We start from the raw sequence: 23,991 nt of genomic DNA on the forward strand, positions 1-23,991 counted from the left end.
CTTGCATAAAGTTTCAGTTCCTTCATTCTCCTTCCATTATGTGAACAGATCACAATTTATTTATTCTACTGCTGAGGGGCATTCAGATTGTTTCTAGTTTGGGGCTATTATGAATAGTAAGCTTACAAACATTTTTGCACATATTTTTTTGGTGAAAATATGAATATATTTCTGTTAACTATAGCATGTATCAATTTAAAATCTGAAAAATAAACCCAAGATACATAAAAATCAGTTTCCTCTTGCTCTTTCCAGATCATTCTGTCAATATAAAATACTTTGGATTGACAAATTCTTTACAATGTAAATGTATCCAGAAAATCTAATCCTCATTCATGCCTAATTGTGTGAATTTCTATAATCTTATAATGAGATCAACAGCTAGTTGAGAAGTTTCTATTGGTGCTGGTGTGTGTGTGTGTGTGTGTGTGTGTGAATCCGGGGTGAGGAATTGGGAGTGGGAGATTCGAATCTGATAGAAGATAGCGAGTGTTGGGCTTTGGGGGTGGAGCCTGGGAGAAGGAGGCAGGGGGTGGGAGATGACTGACTTTTCCATTCATTCAAGGTCTTGGCTGTTTCCCTTTGAAAGAAGCACTACAATGACTGTTAATGTGATTTATTTGTTTTAAATCATTTACAGTTGGCAAAACACTTTCACATCCATTACCTACTGTGACCTTGCTCTCACATCTGTCCTTGTTTTAGCTGTTTAGAGTTTAAAATTGGATATCATGGTTGGACTGGTAGGGTAGGATTCCAATTCCTCCTCACTGAGGTAAGGCTCCATAATCTCAGTGCATCTAGTTCACTCTCTCTGGATCAATTTGGTACCTCCCTATTCAGTCCCCACCTCACAAGTAGGGAAAGAAGGAAGAATTAAAAAAAGCAGGAGTAGTAAATGTATCTTTATCACCTCCTTTACTATCAATTATCATAGACTCTCAGGGACACATCAAAGGTCTATCATATGTGATTGAAGGCCAAAAAGAGTGGTTCAGATTAGGAGAGTTTACACTTTGGCCTTCTGCAAATGAGCAATGATCAAGTGGGGGCGGGTGGAGTGGTGAGAGCTGCGTGGAGATTAGGACAGGCCCAACCCAGCATGTTTAGTGGGGGTGGGTCACGGGAACAGACACGATAGCACTGGAGTTGGTGAGCACAATCCAAGCTGGAAGGAGATTTCAGTACACCTGAGAACTTTGGGTAAAATGGTCTAATGGACAGAATGTCCTGGAGAGGTTGTGTTGAGTTTGGGGGTGTGAGTGGGATACCAGGTAAGGACGCTGCTGCAGCGGCTTAGGCCTTGGACAGGATGAAGAGGCCCAAGTTAGGGTACTGTCAGACATCTTGGTGGATCTGGGGAGGGAGACTTTTTTTCTCAGGAAGGATTTTCAGAACTCATGTCTGAATTTGTGCCATATGAGATCTCCTGAATTTGGCTCATCTCCTGAGCTTGCCATAAAGTTCCCTTAGCAGTCCTAATGTCAGATGACAGGAGAAGTGGCTGTGAACGTCTTTGTTTTTCTTTTATTTATTTATTTTTTTTTTTCTCCAAATTCCAGTTCATCAGATGTGAACGTCTTTGGATGGCCAGGCAGAATGGGATTCATCTGAGAACCTCTGACAGGTACTCTCCTCTGTCCTTTGCTTCAGGGCCCTGAGGAAGGATTAGGGCTGATCCATGCCAACTTTGTCAATGGGCTCACTCTGATTTGGCAAGCTTATTATTGTTGACAGCTTCCAGGTGTGTGTTTTCTTATAGAGAGATTCCATGCAAGAAAAATGCTATTCTTGTTGCCAAGGAATTAATTTAATAAGTAAACAAGTTGCAAAATGCCCCAGGAGAACACTGAAGATGTTTCTAGGCTTCCCACAGGGCTTATCAGGAACTCCTAGTCTGCCACTTCCCACAGTAAAAAGGTCTGACAACTGTGCTATAGGTAGGGTGTGTTTCAGCCTCTTTTTCTTAATAAATGTTTTAAAGTTTGTTCTTATACTTTAGGACCCCAGCACTGTATATATCCATAGGGAATTTCTCATTTAATTTGAAAATAAACAGTATTATATCCATTTCAAATGTATAAAAATAAGAGCCCACAGGATAAAAGAAATTGTTTGGCATCACATAATATGATATTAAAACTGGATACCTAACTTGTAAATTAAGTATCTATCCAAGTTTTTATCTTCTGTAAAGACCGTGTAGTCTTGGAGTCTCGCTCTCCATTGATCAGGACCATTAACTCTGAAACCTGGTCAGGCTACCAGGTTTGGGCAGATTTTCACAGAAGTAGGCTCCCTAAAGAGTAGGAAGCCCTCAGCTGCTTCTTATCCTCTAACTTCAAAAGGATCCAGAGGATTTGGTTTATCTATAGGCCTCTGAGATAAAAGCTTAATTGTCCTTTTAGAATTTCAAAGTTGTTCTTCAGGGACAGCTCAACCCTGATTGCTCAATTTTGCAGGCAAAAGCATGGATTAATCATCCAGTATGTGAGTGCCTCTTCTACACTATCTGAAGTTTCTTGGATAACTTTAAAAATTTATACAGTAAAGTAGTAGCCTATTTAATATTTTTGCTACAATAGCACTTTCCAAGCATATTTCAAATTTGGAAAAGCCTTACTGATGAATATAAATTTGAGTTTCTTATGATTTCATAAAACACATGACACAAGGAAAAAGAAAAACAATTGAGGGGCTAGTTACAAATACTATTTGACACAGATTGAGGCTGAGTGAGTTTTGTATCTGGGTGGATAGCAGGTGCAAAAGTGTGATGCTATGGTGTTTTATACACAAAAAGTGCTCCACTTGGGGCAGTGAGAGGAAATAAGAAGGCTATGGGAATAGAGTTGAGTCATGAAATCTTGTTGCCTTTGGAAAACAGAAGAGAGTCGCTGGGTGCCCATCAGCTAGATGGAAGTAGAATGACAGCCACAGCTACTGTTTTAAAATGTTGTTGTTGTTTTTAATATGTAGTTTTCTTATTACAAAAGGAAAACTTTCTCAATATCCAAATAGAAAATATGACTAAAGAGAGAGAGAAAACAAAAAACACCTTAATAACATCACTGATTACTAATTTCTGTACTGGCTTTTTATCTTATTGGAAGTTAACTTCAAAATTAAGAGGGGAATGAGAATTACCCTTGGAAATAGCTTAAATCACTCATTGTTGTAATAGAGTGTTCTTTATCAGATGAGAAACTAAAGATGTAGTTCTATTTATAAGCCAAGCTATTTAAATGCAAACAAATAAAAACAAAAGGATCTGTTAATGCTAGAATCACACTCAGCATAACCAGATATTCAAAGTATGAAAAGCAGATGGGACCAGAAATGGATCAAATTCACATTACCTCTTTCAGATATATTTTGGGTTAAGTTCAAGCTTTTTGAAAGGATGGGTAAGCAGAAATCACCGCATTATTTAAAATGTTCTCTCTTGCTATCCTTTCCCTCTCTTTCTCCCCCTTTTCTCTTTCCTTTATTCTTTCTCATTTGCTCTCCACCCTTCACAAATTTAGGTGAATCTTAGTTCAGCTAAATGCAAAATGGTGTGATGCTACTGTATTACTCCTTGTACAATAACTTTTAAAGTTAAAAAAGTAGTACCAGGCTGGGTGCAGTGGCTCACGACTGTAATTCTAGCACTCTGGGAGGCTGAGGAGGGCAGATCACTGAAGGTCAGGAGTTCAAAACCAGCCTGAGCAAGAGCAAGACCTCGTCTCTACTGAAAATAGAAAAAAATTAATTGGCCAACTAAAAATATATAGAAAATTTAGCTGGGCATGGTGGTGCATGCCCGTAGTTCCAGTTACTCGGGAGGTTGAGGCAATAGGATCGCTTGAGCCTAGGAGTTTGAGGTTGCTGTGAGGTAGGCTGATGCCATGGCACTCTAGTCCGGGCAACAGAGTGAGACTCTGTCTCAAAAAAAAAAAAAAAAAATTACCAATGAAAAAATTCAAAAGGTATAGAAAGTATAAAATAAGAAGTAAAAATTTCCTTTTTATATCCTCTTGTTTTACTCCTCAGCATTCTTCTCATTTCCAGAGATGAAGGCAAGACCCAGAGTTGGGGGAGGTAAAAAGGGGAAGTTTCCTTTTGTACTTTTATAAACTGTGTTCTTTGTGACTGTGTGTGTGTTTAAGAGTTTTTCTTTTTTTTCTTTTTGAGACAGTCTCGTTTTGTTGCCCAGGCTAGAGTGAGTGCCGTGGCGTCAGCCTAGCTCACAGCAACCTCAAACTCCTGGGCTCAAGCAATCCTCCTGCCTCAGCCTCCCGAGTAGCTGGAACTACAGGCATGCACCACCATGCCCAGCTAATTTTTTCTATATATATTAGTTGGCCAATTAATTTCTTTCTATTTATAGTAGAGACGGGGTCTCACTCTTGCTCAGGCTGATTTCGAACTCCTGACCTCGATTAATATGCCTGCCTTGGCCTCCCAGAGGGCTAGGATTACAGGGGTGAGCCACCGTGCCTGACCTGTTTTAAGAGTTTTTCTTTCTTTCTTTTTTTTTTTTTTTTTTTTCAGACAGGGACAGGGTCTCACTCTGTTGCCCAGGCCAGAGCGCAGTGATGTCATCATAGCTCATTGCAACCTCAAACTCCTGGGCTCAAGTCATGCTCCTGCCTCAGCCTCCTGAGTAGCTGAGTCTATAGGCTCATGTCACCATGTCTTGCTATGTTGCTCAGGCTGGTTTCAAACTCCTGGTCTTAAGCAATCCTCCATCTTGGCCTCCCAAAGTGCTAGGATTATAGGCATGAGCCACCATGTCCAGCCTCTTTAAGAATTTTTAAAACCACACACATACATTGACACATTTATTTATTTTACCAAAATGAAATCAATGTATACATACTAGTTGGTTATTTATGTTTGTACTTAATAAATTTTAGACATCTTATCACATTAATATTTATCTACAACATTAAATATAAATAATATATCATTATATGGATATAGTTATTATATTAAACTCTTACTGTTAGATGTATAGGTTGCTTTTACTATTTCTTTTTTTTTCTTTTATTTATTTATTTCGGCATATTATGGGGGTACAGATTTTAAGGATTCAGTAAATGCCCTTCCCTCCACCCCCACAAGCTTTTACTGTTTCTGTATGATGAAAATAACTTGGATGATGGGCCTAGAAGCTTTATCTTTGCACACTTGCTTAAATACTTCCTAAGGATAAAGCTTTAAGTTTGAAATTACTCAACAAATGATATGTGTATTTTTAAGGCCTTTGAGTATAATGGGCACTTGCGGTTCTTACATTTTAACTGTGCAGTCTAGAAGCTATTATAACAAGGAATTAAGCTTCTTCTCTAGGGTGGGACACTTCTTTAAACTGCCTTCATGTCAAGATCTGCCTCATCTTCCAAAGTGGGAGTTCCCAGCATCAGGCTTGTGGGGGTGGAAGCTTAATCCTCCTCCTTCTAAAAACTGAAGTGAGTCATTATCATCTCTCTTTCTCCACCCTTACTAAGTCCATACACATTCCTGATTTTTTTTTTTTTAAAAGAGGTGGGATCCAGACTAAAGTTTCCATTGGAGTGGAATTGGAAAGGGCATCTCTGCTAGGACATTCTTACTTCCAGATGGGAATTTACCTCATTTCTTAAGTCAGAGCTATTTTAAGAAAAATTCTTATTTTAAGAGTTAGCTTGAGAAATATTAACCAGTTTCATAGAAATGAGTTAAATCTCCATGAGTTTTTGAAAAATATTAGCAATGAAAATGTTTGTTTTTTAAAAAAATAATGAACTTGGGATGGACAGTTATGTTGGCAACAAGATTAAAATGGATTCTCTGACAGGTGGGTAGATTCTCCATCTGATCTGTGCTCCTTCCCATTGTACTCTGAACAGCCTTCACAAACCTCCTTGGAGCATGTAGAAAACCCAGCACATGGCCATAGACATGTACATACCTACCCCCATACTCCTCTTTTTGTTTTTCTTGCTATTGGTACTATCATACCACCACCACTGAAGTCTAGCAGTGGTTTTGTATGTGGTCATTATTGCTGGTTAAGGTACTTTCTAGGACAAAAAACAAAGGAGCTGGGTGTGATGGCTCATATCTGTAATCCCAGTGATTTGGCAGGCTGGGTGAGAAAGATCACTTGAGGCCAGGAGTTGGAGACCAACCTGGGCAACATAGCAAGACCCTGTCTCTACAAAAACCAAAAGAATTAACAAAGCATGGCAGCACACTCCTGTAGTCCCAGCTACTCAGGAGGCTGAAGCAGGAGGATCTCTTGAGCCCAGGAGTTGAAGGTTGTAGTGAGCTATGATTGTGCCACTGTACTCCAGCCTAGGGCAACAGAGTGAGACCCTATCTCTTAAAAAAAAAAAAAAAAGCAAAGGAAATATAAAAACGAATTTTCAAACATCTGCAGCAGTATATATATGTGTGTATGTCTATCTTTGCTTTTTTTCCTATACATATACACACATGTACACACAGTTCTTTCAAGTTTATGAAGCACCTTCACATAGCTTACCTAGTGATCTTACAATAGCCCTGTTAAATAGGTATCATGACCTCATTTTACAAATAACAAAACTGTGGTAGATGGAGGTTTAAAAATACCTTAAGACAAAGCTTAGGGTTATCTTCCATTTCAGTACTTTCCCTTTCCCACAGGTCCTGTGCCCAGAAAACTCATCCTACTGAAATTTCTATTAATCTGATGGGGAAGCAACGAGATGAACTGATCAGTCTCTGGGGTTAGGGATCTTGTGTTTCTTATTATGAAGCCCTGACATTCTGCTTTCTGTCAGGATCATGGTCTGTTTGATCGGACCTACCTGATGGAGTGGAGAAAATGGTTCTGATTTTTTCTTAACTTGGATTAAACTCAGGATCACAAAATCAAAGATGAAATGTTTCAGTAACACTAGCTTCCACAGTAGGTTATCTTACATTTGGCTAATTAGGGATTGATTTTCAAGAGATTCCAGATAAATAAGGGTAATTAGAACTTTGTAAAACATTGTGGTAAAGTCTTGAATGAGCCCTACCATTGAGAGCTCTGTCTGCTCTGGGGTGGCTAGAGGCACAGATTTGCTCAAGTTGAGATCTGATCTTACAAAAGAAATATCTACTTCAGTCTAAAAGAGTAAAGAATAGATAAAACACCAGAAGTTCTACTTTAAAGTGACCAGGTTTACAATGGTTAGGGTAACCAAGAAATGCAAGAATGTAACATGGTTCTTAATCAAAGAATGTAACCACACTGGGTTCCAAAACTTTTTTTTTAGGGATGTGAACATACCCATTCCAATAAAAACCTTATATTTTTTATTTTTTTTTATTTTTTAACAATAAATCTTGGTGAGAATAAAAACCTTATATTTAGTTGTTAGGTACCAGGTTCATCCCTAACACCTATTAAAACTACATTAACTCTGAAATAAATGGCACTTTCAATTTCCCCAAGATTCCATCCTCATCTTTTTTTTTTTTTTTTTTTTTTTGAGACAGAGTCTTGCTTTGTTGCCTAGGCTAGAGTGAGTGCCGTGGCGTCAGCCTAGCTCACAGCAACCTCAAACTCCTGGGCTCAAGTGATCCTTCTGTCTCAGCCTCCCAAGTAGCTGGGACTACAGGCATGTGCCACAATGCCCGGCTAATTTTTTCTATATATATTAGTTGGCCAATTAGTTTCTTTCTATTTATAGTAGAGACGGGTCTCGCTCTTGCTCAGGTTGGTTTCGAACTCCCGACCTCGAGCAATCCGCCCGCCTCGGCCTCCCATCCATCCTCATCTTAAGCCTAGTGGAAGCTCTCAGTGTATTGGAGAATAGAGAAATCGAGACTTGAGGCCTATTGTACTGTCAGGGATTGAGGAGTAAGGGGAAAGTGGGATTTTCTGGGTTCACTAGTTCTCAAATGAGCATAAGAGAAAACGTATGCTACTTCTGGGAGATGACCCAGAAGACAGAGCCATTGAAAACATCAATGTTCATATGTCTGAGTCCCAAGTGTCAAATCAATGGGTTAGTGACTGAAGGACTCAGATTTCTTTCTCGTTCAGCTAAATTCTATTAGAACAAGATTGATAACTTGGACAAAATTTACTTTTATGTTTCTTATGAAAGGGATTCTGGTACTTCTTTTTGCTCTTTATCCCGTGCCGTCATCAGAACTTGTGTTGGACATCTAGCCAGTGCCTAGAAATACTTGTTTCATGAATTGAATAAGGTTAACATGACTGGCATGTCTTGGTGTGATGAATCTTTGCAGAGATGAATTCTTAGAAATGAACAAGATCATGTCTAAGATCTAAGAGCAAAGGTGGGCTAATGGATTATTAATGAGCATTCACACAAAAGAGTAAAGAGTCAATCCATAGCAAAAAGCTTCACCACTAATGAGTTACAAGGGTTCTGGGCATATTACCTAATCTCAATGTCCTCATCTATAAAATGTGGATAATAATAGCAATTATCATATGGGGTTATTATGAGGATTAAACGAGATAATGTATATAGAGTAACTAAAAGAATATCTGGCCAATAGGAATTGGCAAGTCCCTATGGGCAATGGCTGTGCCAGTGCATCTATGCAGATGATCAGATCTCTAGGGTAAACTAGAAACAATGGAAAGTCCTAGATATAAAGGGGCCTCTAATAAAGCATATCAATCTTGGTCATATCATTGTGAACAAATAAAGGACCAGCTAAAATACCTGCCCCATCCCAGAAACCTTGGCATTATATAAGATCCTGAAACTATATAGTATGGCTTTTTCCCCCTCAGTTGCACTGAAGGATTATGTGAGGTACGACTTGAAAATATACCCTGAATTGACTTCCTAACAGCCCAGAGATATGGGGACACAAAATAGAAACTGAGCTGAATAAGAAAAAAGTTGTTTTTTACAACCCACTTCAGCTATTACTATTAGGGAAGTAAAGGATATATCCAACTGTCAAAGGAAAGAGCAAGGATTCAAGCACAAGGTGGTTGAGAAGAATTTTACTCAATACATTATCTTAGTAGCCATGCATAATTTCTAGAGGACCCTACGGGAAAAAATCTGGTCGTAGGAGAGCTAGGGAACTTGTTTCAAAATCTCCTTTGTATAAACTTTATATAAGATTGAGAAAACATCAATTGTTCTATACAAAAAAAATTGTGGTTGTGCCTGCAAGTGGTGAGAGAAATTGTAGTTGTGCCTGCAAGGCACGTAGGAGAGAACTAACTTTCCCTCTAGCCTTTTAGAACAATGCTTTGTAAGTGATCATACTTTCTTAGGTTAGGTAGTAAAACAACATTTCTTAAAAAGAATTCTAACAGTCATATTTTCCCACCAGGTCTAACCTTGGTCTTCTTTTCATTTATTTGAAATCATATCAATTCTTGCTGTAACTTCTGAAAAAGTTACAGCAAGTTTTGGGCAACAATACTGAGCAACAATGCTCTGGGCAACAATGATGACATTCCAAGAGGCAGGGTAAGAAAGAGGCAGAGCAGTTGCCAGAGGTGGACTGTTTCCATTAGGGAAGTGTGGAATATGGAAAATCGCTACCACAGAAGATCACATTTGAAAAGGAGGTAAAAAAAATTCACAATTTGGAGTTCCCTCACTATGTAAATACTCACCTAAGTTAACTGTGTTAGACATGTTCTCTTGTGTTTATTTTCACCACTTTCTAGAGATACCCATCTCTATGCCACTGTATTTCAGAAATTATAATAGAAGGCTCAAAACTATTTCTCCTACTTTTCACCATAAAAGTCAATACCAGATTAATTGTAAATGTAAACAATAGAGTAACAGTTTCACAGGAAAACACAGAATACCCTTATGACTTTGGAGTTGGCAAATATATGTGTGTGTGTGTATATATATATATATATATATTTTTTTTTTTTTTTTGAGACAGCGTCTTGCCCTGTTGCCTGGACTAGAGTGCCGTGGCATCAACCTAGCTCATAGCAACCTCAAACTCCTGGACTCAAGCAATCCTCTTGCCTTAGCCTCCCAAGGAGCTGGGATTACAGGCATGTGTCACCATGCCTGGCTAATTTTTTCTATATGTTTTTAGTTGTCCAGCTAATTTCTTTCTATTTTTAGTAGAGACAGGGTCTCGCTCTTGCTCAGGCTGGTCTCAAACTCCTGACCTTTAGTGATTTAACCACCTCGGCCTCCCAGAGTGCTAGGATTACAGGCATGAGCCACCATACCTGGCTGGAAGTTGGCAAATATTTCTTAACCTGGACATGCAAAAAATAAATGAACCATAAAGAAAAATATCTCATAAACTAAACTATATCAAAATTATGAACATCTTCTTCAAAAGACATTCTTAAGAGTGAAAAAACCGAGTGGCAAAAGACATTCTCAAAACACATACCCAACAAAAGACTCTCACAGCCAGAATACAGAACTACAAAGAACAAACAAGAAAACAAACAAGAAAAACTCAGACAAGCCCATAGAAAATCAGGTGAAAGACTTGAACAGGCATTTCATAGAAGAGGGTACCCAAATGGCCAGTTAGTATATGAAAAGGTGCTTCAGCCACACAGCAGGAGGTGAGCAGCCCAGAGCTAGTGAAGCTTCTTCTGTATTTACAGACTCTCCCCATCGCAGGTATCTCTGCACAAGCTCCACCTCCAGGCAATTCAATGGAGGCACTGAGTCTCATAGAAGCGCGCTACTGTAAACCGCGCATGGAGAGATCTAGGTTGCTCGCTCCTTATGAGACTCTAATGCCTGATGATGTGAGGTGGAGCTGAGGCGGTGTTGCTAGCCCTGGGGAGCGGCTGCAAATATAGATTATGATTATCAGAGAGATGTGACTGCACAATAAATGCAATGTGCTTGAATCATGCCGAAACCATCCCTCCCTACTCCCGGTCCATGGAAAAATTGTCTTCCATGAAATCAGTCCCTGGTGCCAAAAAGGTTGGGGACTGCTGCTTTAACTTATCAGACATCAGGAAAATGAAAACTGTTAATAAAACCATAATGCGATTTTAAAACATTGTATTAGCCTTTCAGAAGGATGGCTAAAATTTAAAAAATGAAAAATAGCAAGTTTTGCTGAGGATGTGGAACATCCATAACTACTTTGGAAGATGGGCAGTATCTACTCCAGCTGAACCTATGTATCACAGAAATTTCACTCTCACATATCCAACTAAGATGCACACATATGTTCACCAATGTTCACAGAAGCACTATTTCCAATAATTTTAAACTGGAAATGACCCAAATGTCCATCTGCAGTAGAATGTATAAATTGTGTTATATTCATACAATAGAATACTACACAGCAATGAAAATGAAGATACTATTACTACACACAGCATGGATGAATCTCACAAATAAAATACTGAGAAAGAAAAGCCAGTCACTAAAGAGTATACCCGGCCGGGCGCTGTGGCTCACGCCTGTAATCCTAGCTCTTGGGAGGCCGAGGCGGGCTCGAGGTCAGGAGTTCAAAACCAGCCTGAGCAAGAGCGAGACCCCGTCTCTACTATAAATAGAAAGAAATTAATTGGCCAACTGATATATATATAAAAAATTAGCCAGGCATGGTGGCACATGCCTGTAGTCCCAGCTATGTGGGAGGCTGAGGCAGGAGGATTGCTTGAGCCCAGGAGTTTGAGGTTGCTGTGAGCTAGGCTGACGCCATGGCACTCACTCTAGCCTGGATAACAAAGCGAGACTCTGTCTCAAAAAAAAAAAAAAAAAAAAAAGAGTATACCCTGTATCATTCCATTTTGTCTAAGGTTCAAAAATAGGTAAAATTGGTCTGTGGTGTTAGATCCACCATTGCAGTCAAATTCAGGGAGAATACTTCCTAGAAAAGAACATGAGGGGAGCTTCTACTATGTTAGTAATTTCTGTCTTCCCATGTGGGTACTGGCTACATTGTGTGTTCACTTTACAAAAATTCATCAATCTCTCTGATTATGATTGGTGCATTTTTCTGCATGCATATTATACTTCCATAAAAATTGATTTATAGTTAAAAAAATAAAACCAACAACTATAAATCTTAGGGTGCCTTGCTAAAAGGATTCTGTATTTTGCCAATCAGATGACTGATAGTTTTCCCTGTGTGTGCTACATTGTGTGATTATTTTGTGGCTAGACTTTCTGTGTCTCTGTATTGCCACCAACTCTGTTGGTGAGAAGTGGCTGTGATGTTGGCAGTGGTTTCGTAAGCATATAATTCCTAGAGAGGTGTCTGCACCTAACCCCAACTGATATATCAACTAATAATACAACTGATAGGCAATGTAGTAGGGTTATAGTTGGTTTTAAGAATCTTTGGAAAAGGAAATTACCATTGGCAATCCTACCACCTAGGATTATCATTATCATGAGAAAGTTCTGCTTTAGAGCCAACCCAAATCTATTCTGATGCACTGTAAAGCCATTTACTTCAGAGGATATGCTGGTTTCTGCTGACATTCAAAAATGATTCTTAAAGCATCCTTTGTCCTCTTCATGAACTAAATAATGCCAGTGCTTTCAACTTTTCTTTACATGTTCTGCAGCTCTTTCCAGTTGTGGATATTTGAAAACAGTATTCGTGTAAGGACTGCCTTTTCTGGTAGGATTAGCTGTCCCTTTCTTTTGGTTATGCTCCCAGGTTCACACTTGCATGTCTAGCCAAAGCTCTACACTGCTGACTAAAGTTTAGCTTATGGTCCAAGCCCAGTATCTTGTTATTATTAGCCAAGATTTCCCATGGATTGAAGTAGCCTTGTAGAAGATTGAAAAACAAAACTTGTCAGCCGTAAGTAAGAATTTTTACCTGGACTTTCAATACAGAACATCTAATATAGTACTCTAAAGATAATGAAAATCAGAAGCCTAAATAAAAATTAGTCGCTAGCCAAAAAGAGATAATTGAATTATGGAATCGTGCAGTTAGAATGGACCTTAGAAATGGTTTATTCATATCATAACACTGGGCTCAGATATGTATCCAGGCTTTTAGTCAGTGCTGAATATGCTTCCAGTACGAATATTCTTTCTGCTTCTCAAAGTGTGGCCCCTAGACCAGCAGCATCAGCACCCTCCGGGAACCTGTTAAAAATGCAAAATCTCAAGCCCCAACACCCACCAAATCAGAATCTGCATTTTAAAAAGAGCCCAAGGGTGATTTGTATGTACCTTAAAATGTATGGCACTATAGGCAAAAGCACCACAGGTGCTACTTTACTATTTAAAGTCTTGTTTAAAGATATTACATAGAAAACTTGATTCCTTTTGGGTAAGGCCTTTATTATTACAGGTCCTGGTCTAATAGAGTATTTGAATAGCTGGATTAAAGACAAAGAAAAATTCTCTCTAATGATCTCTAGAAGAGGTAATCTTTCTAAGTTGTACTAGTTTTTAATGTACTCATTCAGATTTTAATCCACTAGAAAAATTAATAGCCTATTTAGTAGTAGCATGTCCTGCAAAAATAAGTGCAATATATTGAAAGTATTTAAATGGATATTTAAACTATACAGCCATCAGTGATTTAGTTTTCAATTACACAAAGGTAATTACACTAGAATCTACCTCATTCACCCTTCCGTGAGAAAATGCTGGAGTGTTGTAATAAGCTGATGCTTTCAGGCAATGACTGATCTCCACTCCTTTTTGGCTGTGACCTGAATTCATTTGCTTTAAGCAGTTTAGGGTGTATGCTAAGAATATAAATGATAGAAACACCCTTTGTGACCCTGCTTACAAATGAAGTCACTTCACTATTAAGGGTGCATGTGAGGATACAGGCCCGGCCTCTCAGATCGGGCAGGGCTCATGCAGCACGCAGATTTGGCCTGTGAGGGAAGGGAGGGAACATGGTAAATAAGAGTGCCACACCTGGGCTCTTCCTAGAGTTCTTTAAATTTGCGTGCAGAGGAGGCTTCTGGGGTACTGCCAATGTTCTGTGCTGGTTACATGGTTGTGTTCAGTTTAGGAAAATTCACTGAGTTGTTCACTTACAATAAATACACTTTTCTACGTGTATGTCATATTGCCATAAAAGTTGAAAAGTGGGCCAGTTGCGGTGGCTCATGCCTGTAATCTTAGTACTATGGGAGGCCAAGGCGGGTGGATTGCTCAAGGTCAGGAGTTTGAAACCAGCCTGAGCAAGAGCGAGACCCCATCTCTACTAAAAATAGAAAGAAATTAATTGGCCAACTAAAAATACATAGAAAAAAATTAGCCAGGCATGGTGGCACATGCCTGTAGTCTTAGCTACTTGGGAGGCTGAGGCAGAAGGATTGCTTGAGCCCAAGAGTTTGAGGTTGCTGTGAGCTAGGCTGACACCACAGCACTCTAGCCAGGGCAACAGTGTGAGACTATGCCTCAAAAAACAAAAGTTGAAAAGTGGAGAGAGAGTGTATAAGAGCAGATTTCTGTCCCCTCTCTCTCCTATTCAGATGCAGGTGTTCTGTGTCCCCTACTTTGAGAAACACTGCCCAGAGCAATCTAGGGAGCTCCAATCAGAGACAATTGATGAACAAACTCCATTAACCCAACGTGTTCATAGAGGTGGACAATAATGCCCAATGCAGGGTGCACTTGATCTATATTCTTTTGGTCTTCATACCATCCTTGAGAGGACAGTATTATTATCTCCATTTACTGCCAATTAGACAAATGGCACCCACAGAAGAGGCTGAGCTGAGAGTCCATGTCAGGTCTATCAGAACCAAAGTCTATTTTATATTCACCAGCGCCACTCCTGGGCACCTGAAGGGGCAAATAAGTCACAAGGACAGCCTGAAGGAATGAGAATGGACAGAGAAGGAACCTAGGCCTCATTGCCAATGTAGAAGTCTTTAAGGGAAGAGTACAAATAGATACCTCTTGTCTTTTCAGAATCTTTTGGCAAGCAGTTGGCAGTTTGCCTCAGAGGCAATGCTCTAAGGCCAAACCCATGAGACCGCCAAGCACTTGGAGAGAGTCCTGGAATCCAGGTAGTCATGGGCTGCATAATGACATTTCTTCAGTTCAAACAGACCACATATTCAACAGTGGTCCCATAAAATTATAATACTGTATTTTTTTTACTGTACCTTTCCTATGTTTGGATACACAAATACTCACCATGGTGTTACAGTTACCTAAGGTATTCAGTACAGTAACATGCTGTGCAGGTTTGGAGCCTAGGAGCAACAGGCTGTGCCATACAGCCTAGGTATGTGGTAGGCTATGCCATCTAGGCCTGTGTGAGTACACTATGATATTGACAGGACCAAACTGCCTAACAATGATCCATTTCTCAGAACATATCCCTGTCGTTAAGTGACTCATGATTATACTCTGCACTATGTCTCAAACATGGCTGGACATCAGAATCACCTAGGGAAGGTTTCAAACATACAGATTCACTGGCTTCATACCAGAGATCCAGATTTAGTAGGTTTGGGGCAAGGCCTGAAAAGCTCTTTAAAACCTACCCCAGGTAATTCTGATGAGAAGCTTGGCTTTGTAAACACTACCCCAGCCACAATGACCACTTGAAAGAGTCAGACCTAGACTGACCTTGGTAGCAATTCATCACAAGCCAACCAGGGGAAAGCAAAGGGCCCATTATGGGGCACCCTCAAACGGAATAAATGCAATCAGATGGCAGGCCAATGAACAGAAGAATAAAAGAGAACGTCACGATTATGAGATAAAAACTTGCTACTGGTTTAGACCTGCAAATAAAAGGCCTGCACCTGTTATGTTCCAGGCACTACACTTGAGTTTTCTTCCCTCCAGCCTGTTCACAAGAGCAGCATCTAAAGTTTATTTTTTTTTAAAAGTATTATAAAAATAAACCATACAGTAAAGCAATTTTATCTCTCAGATCTCAAACTGAAGTCCTTAGTCTAGGGTGTTTTTAGTTTAGGAGTTTGAGAATTTTGAACAGAGTAAAAATGAACTCTGCAAAATTTAAGGAGACAATATTGCAAAGGTAACAAGGTCCAAAGGCACCCTCTCCCCACCCCCATCAACCTGAACTGGTTTATTCCAGATTGAAACTATGACCTTGAACAATCTAGACTTCCGTTTCATCACACTGTTCAGTGGTGAAAGTACAGAAGTGATTATATACAGTCAATAACTTCCTTATCTCATCTGTCAAGTAGAATAAATAGCTAAAACTGATAAGGTGATAAAGTGATTTTTTTTTATTGGAGAGTTAATAACTTACTCTGAAATAGATTTTAATTTTAATTTTTTTTTTTTGAGACAGAGTCTTACTCTGTTGCCTGGACTAGAGTGCCATGGCATCAGCCTAGTTCAGAGCAACCTCAAACTCCTGGGCTCAAGCAATCCTCTTGCCTCAGCCTTCTGAGTAGCTGGGACTACAGGCATGTGCCACCACGCCTGGCTAATTTATTCTATATTTTTAGTTGTCTGGCTAATTTCTTTCTATTTTTAGTAGAGACAGGGTCTCGCTCTTGCTCAGGCTGGTCTTGAACCCCTGGCCTCAAGTGATCCAACTGCCTCGGCCTCCCAGAGGGCTAAGATTACAAGTGTGAGCATCCACGACTGGCCTGAAGTAGATTTTAATTTCTGGACCTTGTTAACAACTGACATGTGAATTAATTACCTTAAATCACTGCCAAGTTCAATTCTGGGACAAGTTTACAGGAGAATTTCACAGCACTCAAACCTAAAGTAAATATTAATGACATAAATGATAGAACACAATTAAGTCTATTATTCATCAATATAAGAGGGAACAAAATACAGTGAGCAATAAAATAAACCTAGAATTGGAATCGATCAGGTTTATAAAAACCATCTCAACCCAAAACATGTTCTCACCCTAAGCCCTGGTCTCACTTGAGGAAATAACCCTTGTGCCTCATTTATGAGATTAGAGCTCCATGTTTTCTTTCTTTCCACATGTAGAAGTGGGGTATGGAGATCTGTTAGCCAAGAAATACATTCTAGGCCCAAATACTACACAGATGATCAATCTCCATGAATTTTATAAAAAGTTAATGCTACTCTTCTGGATAAAAGGAAAAAAATAATACAAAAAGGGGAAATTAGAACACATACCCAGAGATTAAGAAGGCTTTCTGTATATCCTCAGTTTCCAAGTTTATTTGTTTCTTATCTGGGTGAAACACCTCTAAAGTGAAAGAATGCTTTTAGCTGCAAGTAGAATTTACTAACTGGCTGTGGGAGAACAAGCAATAGTGAAAGTAGTTTCTATTCTGAACTTTTTTAATGTAAAAGAATCATAATAACCTGACATATGACCTATAACTTATCCCTTTAGAAAATAAATTATAGATATCAGAGAAGAGGTATTTTAATAATTCATATACCTTCACATTTATGGTCAATTGATTTTTGACAAGGGTGCCAAGATAGTCTGATAGGGAAAGCATAGTCTTTTCAACAAATTGTTCTGGGACAACTGGATATCACATGTCAAAGAATGAAGTGGGATCTTTATCTCATACCAAATACAAAAATTAACACAAAAGAGATCAAAGACCTAAATGTAAGAGTTAAAATGATAAAAATGTGGAAGAAAACATAGGCATAAATCTTTGTGAACTTGCCATTGGTGCCCAACCTTTTTGGTACCAGGGACTGTTTTCATGGAAGACAATTTTTCCATGGACCAGGGAGGTGGGGGATGGTTTGGGGATGATTCAAGCACATTATATTCATTGTGGACTTTATTTCTATTATTATTACATTGTAATATATAATGAAATAATTATACAACTCACCATAGACTAGGGACCCTTGGATTGGGCACTGGTTTTTTATACATGACACAAAAACATAAGCAACAAAAGGAAAATTTTGACTTCATCAAAATTAAAAACTTTTATGCTGCAAAGGAGACCATCAGGAAACCTACAGAGAAAATATTTGCAAATCACGTATTTAATATGGAATTTGTATCTAGAATACAAATATAACTCTTACAACTCAATAATGAAAAGACAAATGGTCTAATTTTAAAATGGGCAAAGGATCTGAATAGACATTTATATAAAGAAGATATACCAATGGCTAATAAGCATATGAGAAGCAGATGCTGAGCATCATCAGCTTTCAGGAAGATGCAAATCAAAACCACTATGAGATACCACTTCACACACACTAGGATGGCTAGAATCAAAAAGACAGATAATAACAAGTGTTGGTGAGGGAGTAGAGAAATTGGAAACTTCATATATTTTTGGCTGGAATGTAAAATGGCACATTTTGGAAAATAGTCTGGCAGTTTCTCAAAAGGCTAAACATAAAGTTACCATATGATCCAGCAATTCCTTTCTTAGATATATAACCCAAAAGAAATGAAAGTATATGTCCCCATAAAAAACTTCCATATAAGTGTTCATAGCAGCATTATTCATAACATCTAAAAAGTAGAAATAGCCCAAATGTCCATCAACTGATGAATAAATAAATGTGTTATATTCATACAATGAAATGTCACTCAGCAATAAAAAGGAAATATTGATGCATGCTACAACATGGATGAACCTTGAAAATATGCTAAGTGAAAGAAGCCAGTTACAAAGGACCACATTATTACATGATTTCATTTATTTGTAATATCCAGAATAGGCAAATCTTTAGAGACAGAAAATAGATTACCAGTTGCCTAGGGCTGAGGTGGGAATAGTGGAGGAAAAATAGAAATGGCTGCTAAGGGGTGCAGGGCTTCTTTTGGTGGTGATGAGAATGTTCTAAAATTGACAGTGGGGATGATTGCACACATCTGTGGATATACTAAAGCCCACAGAATTTTACACTTTAAATGGGTGACTTATATGGTACATGAATTATATCTTAGTAAAGCTGCTTAGTAAAAGAAAAGAAAACAAAACAAAACAAAAAAAGCAGAGGAAACATTTGTCACATCTAGGTAGTGTGTTTAAGATCCAGCACATGATTCTCTATTATTTCATTTTCTCTGCCAAGGAATCACAGAAACACATATTGATAGGAAGATGTTATAAGATCAAAGCAGCTCAAACATGGAGCTAACACATAGAAGAAAACTGTTCTGGAGACTCACTCAGACCCACAGCTGATTCTGAGTAAAAGGCAAAATTTTGTGTGTTTAAAAAATAAGAAACACCTCATTAAAATCTTAGTGTTGAAAGAGTATTTAAAAATAGTTCATCTAGTATAGAGTTTTTCAACCCCTTAGTATTATTGACACTAGGGTTGGATAATTCTTTGTTGTGGAGGGCTGTCCTGTGCATATTAGTATGCTTAGTTGCATCTCTGGCCTCTGCAGTTGGGACAACCAAAAATGTCTCCAGACATTGCTAAATGTGTCCCTCACCAAGCCTGTGGAGAACCACTGATCTAGTCTAAACTTTCCCAAAGAGTGTTCCTGAGAACATTACTTTTGCCCAATGCTATAAAAGAAAAGGGTTCTACAGTTTAGTAAGTTTGGAAAACAGCAAGCTAAATGAATTCTTCCCACTTCTACCCACTTTCTACAGCAGTAGAAGCTCAGGAACAGAAAAGTGAGATGACTTGCCTTTTGTCACTCAACCAACAACCTAATCAGAACTCTGAGTCTGATTAGGTTGGGTCTCCTCAAGCCTAGATCATTGCTCTTTTTTGATTTTTTAGAAACTGAGCCTCCCACCTCTCAATGTGACATCAACCAAATAAGGCTTTGAGATTTGTTGACAGACTGTAAACTTCTACTGGAAGGGTTCTAGCATAGACTCTACCAAGACAACATTTCCCATTTTGAGATTTAGATGTAGCAGAGGGCTTCTCAAGGTGCAAATGGAATGAGGACTATGGGTCATGACGATCCAACAGCTGTCTCCCCTCCCTTCACTGTAGTTTAACACTGAACATTTTCAGTGTCCCCTGATTCTACTCCTTTAATTAAGATCTAATAACGAAGGAATGAAGATATAGTGTATGAATTCGCAGACAGGTCCCAAATCTAGCTCTGGTCAGACTGAGCATATCAGTAAGCATCTGGAACCTATGAAAAAGTGTGTTAAATAATCCTCAAGATCAAAAAGCATGTACTGAAGATATGTTCTGATGTTTGTTTAGCTGATAGGGCTTATACTCAGGGCTTAGCTGCGTACCTTGAATGTCACAGTGGGATAAAAACAGTCACAGATTCTTTAAGAAAATTCAGCTTAAATATGAATATTAATGAAACAGGGAAATTACTTTATCAAATGACATTAAGTGATATCAAAAATTGGGGAAATGATTTAGGCTAACAAAACTTTTTAGAAATCCAAACAGGACTTTTAATACATTTTTGTTTTTTACCATCTTGTAATACAATTTGGACCTATTATGTCAAATAAACTTAGAATAATAATTTTGAAGGGCTATTCTTCACAACAGGTAAACAATACATTGCAGGAGCCAGTCCTCTCAAGGGCAAGAGTACGAATGGAGTTCTGTATTCCATATGTTTAACTATGTAAAAGTTATAAATCAAACTGTTAAATAATATATGTTCTATTTTCCTACCTTGATAACTCTATCTTCCCAAAGACTGGAAGGCCGTGATTGCATGTGCAATTCTTGGACTTCTTGGAGCTCTGCAGCAGGACATGGATTCACGGGGAGAGTTGGATCCCAACCTGAAGATTCCTTCTTCTTTCCCTATCCCTGACTCTGAATGAGAGGAGCCTCTCATGCATGCTTGTGGAGGCCCCAGCTCACACAGCCATGCTCTGGGCACACTCTGCAAATAGGCTTCTCTTGGCCACCCCTCAGGCTGACTACACACACTGGTGGTATGGTTTGCCGTCAGGATGGGTCTGGGGAAGAACCAGGCAGCCCTGGAAGTGGGCTTGGGGCATTTGGGCTAGGAATCTGAGGTAGTCCAAGGTATCCAGAGTGCGGTCTGGAAGGGAGCAATGTGGGTTCTGAGTGGGCACATTCCCTTGGCCCCACAGTCTCCTCACCCTGCGATGAGGGGCGCAGCCAGGGAGGGTCAGAGCAGGGCCTTCTAAAAGCCTAAAGGCACTACCAGCAGGAACCCACATTCTGGAATGTGATAATTAGCGTAAGACACAGAATCCTGGCCCATACCTAAGGCCTGCTTCAGCACGAGGAAGGAGGCCAGCTCAAGCTTGTCCAGACAGGGAAGATAGATCATGTCTCACTTGCCCTGGAGGGTTCACAGAAGTTTATCAGTTCTTGGCAAAGCAGAACAGCTCAACCTGGGAGAGCCTGCCCAGATCTGAGTTCTAGTTTAGTTAATGATTTAAAGGGGCATTTACCTTTTTATTTTATGGACAAAATGTCTGGAAGATTCTATTGATATTTTTATCAGGGCCACTGAAATTTTTTTTTGCCCTCCTCATTATGACCCCTGCTCCCTCACCCTCCACTGTTTTCACAGTGCCAGGGACCCATCAGCCCTTGCTTGCCTTCTTTTCAGCCTGTTGTCCACGTTGATGACTTCAGCAATAATCCAGATAGGTACCCTCATCCCCTTGGTTTTTTATTTCCATTCCTTTCTTCCTAATCTCCATCCCTGAATAAAGTCCACCATGTCCTTTCTGTTTGCGCTCCCAAGCAGAAGGTGTTGCTGGAAAAAATTGAAAAATCTGATTCCAGCCAGTATTAGCTAAGTGGTCCCAGCTGAGCCCTCACTACTCCCAGGCAATTTTTCAAAATTGTCTTTCTACTACAGTCTCCACTGCTCCTTTTCTAAATCTTTCCTGTTTCCCTCAGGCCTCAATTCCAACTCTGCAGATGACTTTCCCCTCTTGCTTACTGGAAGGAATTAAGATTCTCCAACGTAGGCTTCCTCTTCTTGCTTTTCCTCTACTGGGAAATACTTAAAGATGACATCTCCTCTTCTCCTTCCGTCTCATTTCAGAGGAAGAAGGTAACCTTATCCCTTTCAGTGTTTGTTTTTCTCTTAGGTCCTGCATCCTGTGGACTCCTATTCCTTGTAAACATTACATCATGCATGGCTCCTGATCTGTTCTGCATCTTCAGTTTCTTTCTTTCTTTCTTTTTTTTTTTTTGAGGCAGAGTCTAAGTCTGTTGCCCAGGCTAGAGTGCCGTGGCATCAGCCTAGCTCACAGCAACCTCAAACTCCTGGGCTCAAGCAATCCTTCTGCTTCAGCCTCCCGAGTAGCTGAGACTATAGGCATGTACCACCATGCCTGGCTAATTTTTTCTATATATTTTTAGCTGTCCAAATAACTTCTTTCTATTTTTGGTAGAGATGGGGTCTTGCTCTTGCTCAGGCTGGTCTGGAACTCCTGAGCTCAAGTGATCTACTTGCCTTGGTCTTCCAGAGTGCTAGGATTACAGGCGTGAGCTACCGCGCCCGGCCTGCGTCTTCAGTTTCTTATAATGCCGGTTTTTGTACTTATTCTTTAAGACATCAACACAGCCAGTTTCTTGGCCCCTCTCCTACACCCCACCCCCTCCCGTCTGTCAGCACCATCCTGGTTCAATTCTATCCCTATTGAGCCTAGATGCCATTGTTCATCACTCTGAACATTTTTTCCTAGAATCATCAATCCCTTTTCCCCTTGATCCTTCTGTCCCATCTTCTCAGCAAATCTCAAGTTTGGCTCAATCTACCACCCATTTTTTCAGCTCTTAATATTGGCAGCCCAAGTTATTAAAGAAAATCACACAATTGTATAGACTAGTGCCCATACCAATTTTGGTCTCTAACCTCAATTAGACTCTCAGTGGGTAATAATCTGTATACTTCTCTTTCCTTGCTTAATCCTCTCTCCTACTTCCCTTGGTAATAATTCTAATCCTGTGACACTCTCAATCCTTCCCCTGCATTTACCAAACCTGTGACACACACTATATTCCTCTCTTTCCTTTCTCTTCTACCTCAGTCCAATCAGCAACCATATCCTGTTGATCTTCCCTCCCAAACATCTCCTTAACCCACCCTCTTTCCTTTTCATTTGTCACTTTCTTTCTTTCTTTCTTAGTTGTGATTTGAATTTTGTCATTTTCTTGATTCAGGCCTTCATCGTCTCTGGCCTCATTCAATTGTCTCCTAAACAGTACTCCTTAATACTAGCCTCATCACTCTCCAATTCATCCTCCACAGTCCTCTCAGAGTGATATTTGCTTAGGGAAGGGAAGTAGAGGCTGAGCTGGGGATGCAGGAGCCAGAGGAAGGAAGAGACAAAAGAGAGGGAGACTCAACATTTGAAAGCCAAAGAAGGACACTGAGGGGAGAATAGAAGTGTTAGCCATTTAAACCCCCTCTTCTCTGTCTTCATAAAACTGTCAGTCAAACTACATTACTTACCTCTTTTGTGGTGTTGATTTGCTTTTGAGGAAACACAATAAAATACTGAGTCCTGCTGTAGCGTAAAAGAAAATTCACATGAAGCCAGCTAATATCTGGCTTGCATGTTCAATTTATTCTTCATTCATTCATTCATTTTGTTATTTAACAAATATTTATTTATCAGGCATGTGTTAGGTGCTAGAGAGTAAACACTGATCAGGACAGGCACAGTCTTGCGTTAAAAGCATTTAGAGTCCAGTGGGAGAGCAAACAACAACAACAAAAATAAAGTAAGTGCTATGGCATGAAAAGGTTATGGGAGTGCACAGGAGGGCCACATCAAAGTCAGAGGTAGGAGGGAGGTCAAGAAGGACTTCGTTGGAAGGTGGTGTTTAACTGGAGATCAAAGGACTGTGCAGGAATCAGCCGGGTGTAGGGAAAAGTTGAAGAGAAAGAATCTTCTAGGAATGTGAGAAACTCCAGAGGCAAGAGAGAGCAAGGTGAACTCATGGAACTGAAAGGAGACAGGAAATTGTGGGAAATGAGGTGGGAGAAGTCATCTGAATACAGATCTTAACTTGCAAGTCAAGTTTACAAGTTTAGACTTTATTCTAAAGGCAGTAGGAAGCTATAACTGCCTTGAAGAGGTGAATGACCTGTTCGGATTTATGAAAGAACATGTGACAGGATGATACATGAAGTATTAATGGAATGTACTCTTTCCACTCATTTCTCTACCAACCTGCA

General features: G+C 39.5%; 1 long non-coding RNA gene across 1 annotated transcript in view; it reads left to right on the forward strand.

Moving 5' to 3' along the window:
• LOC142872361 (uncharacterized) overlaps nucleotides 1–23,991 on the forward strand; it is a 45,613-nt gene that overhangs the window by 15,390 nt on the left and 6,232 nt on the right. Inside the window, exons 2-4 of the long non-coding RNA XR_012920577.1 lie at nucleotides 1,563–1,627; nucleotides 14,862–14,959; nucleotides 21,699–21,855. This is a non-coding gene — a long non-coding RNA (uncharacterized LOC142872361). The remainder of the gene's footprint in view (nucleotides 1–1,562; nucleotides 1,628–14,861; nucleotides 14,960–21,698; nucleotides 21,856–23,991) is intronic.

Source organism: Microcebus murinus, chromosome 8 (genome assembly GCF_040939455.1).
Source record: "Microcebus murinus isolate Inina chromosome 8, M.murinus_Inina_mat1.0, whole genome shotgun sequence".
Lineage (NCBI taxonomy): Eukaryota > Metazoa > Chordata > Mammalia > Primates > Cheirogaleidae > Microcebus > Microcebus murinus.